Genomic DNA, 1,282 nt, shown 5'->3' with positions numbered 1-1,282 from the left:
TTCATTTTTCTCTGATCAATCATCAACACTCACAGAAGCAGCAGTCAAAAAATCAAATGACATATTGCATTGGGCAAATCTTTAAAGTGTTGGAAAACAGAGATGTCAGTTTGAGGACTAAGATGTGCCTGACCCAGATCATGGTATGTTCAATAAACTCATATGCATGTGAAACTTGGATACTGAATATGGAAAACTGTAGAAGAATTGATGCATTTGAGTTATGGTGTTGGAGGAGAATGTTGAAAGTACCATGGGCTGCAAAAAGAACTAACAGATCTGTGTTAGGAGAAGTACAACTAGAGTGCTCCTTGGAAGTCAGGATGGCCAGACTTCATCTCTCATAATTCAGACATATTGTCAGGAGGAACAATTCACTGGAGATGGATATCATGTTTAGTAAAGTAGCGTGTGGGGAAAAACGAGAAAGACTCCTAGCGATATGGATTGGCATAGCTGAATGGACTCAAAAGTAGCAACAGTTGTGAGGTTGGCCCAGGAATGGGAGCTATTTTGTTCTGTTGTGCATAGGTTCATTATGAGTTGGTATTGACTCAATGGCATCTAATAACAACAATGAGTCTTACTCCAATCCGGATGCCATAGTCTTCTTCATATACAGTTTCTCATATTTGGTCAGTATACAGATTGAACAAGTATGGTGAAAGAATGCAACCCTGGCAATACCTTTCCTGACTTTAAACCACTCAGTATCCTTGTTCTAGTCAAATAACTTCCCCTTGGACTATATACAAAGATCATCATGAACATAATTAAGTGTTCTGGAATACCCATTCTACACAATATTGTTCATAGCTTGTAATGATCCACACAGTCAAAGTCTTTGCATAGTCAATAAAGAACAGCACACTTCTTGCTGGTACTCTGTGCTTTAAGGCAAGACTCATGTCACATCAGCAATGATATCCCTCATCCCATGTTTTTTTCTTAATTCAGCTGGTTGCAAACTTTTTTGAATATCTGTAGCAAAATTTTACTTGCAAGGACATTAATGATATTGTCTAATGATTTCTGAATTCTGTTTTGTCACCTCTTGTTTTAATGGTCACAAATATGGATATCTTCCAATTAATTTGTCAGATAGCAGTCTTAATTTCTTGCCATAGATGAGTGAGTTCCTCTTGTGCTTCTTCAGTTTGTTGAAAGATTTCACCTTGTATTCCATCAACATCTAAAGCCTCGTTCTGTGCCAATGCCTTCAGTTCACTTTGGGCTTCTTCCTTCAGTATCATTGTTGCTGTTGTTATGTGCCGTGGAGTCA

The sequence above is a fragment of the Chrysochloris asiatica genome, unplaced genomic scaffold (genome assembly GCF_000296735.1).
Source record: "Chrysochloris asiatica unplaced genomic scaffold, ChrAsi1.0 scaffold00063, whole genome shotgun sequence".
Classification (NCBI taxonomy): domain Eukaryota; kingdom Metazoa; phylum Chordata; class Mammalia; order Afrosoricida; family Chrysochloridae; genus Chrysochloris; species Chrysochloris asiatica.
This window is presented reverse-complemented; position numbering follows the sequence as displayed.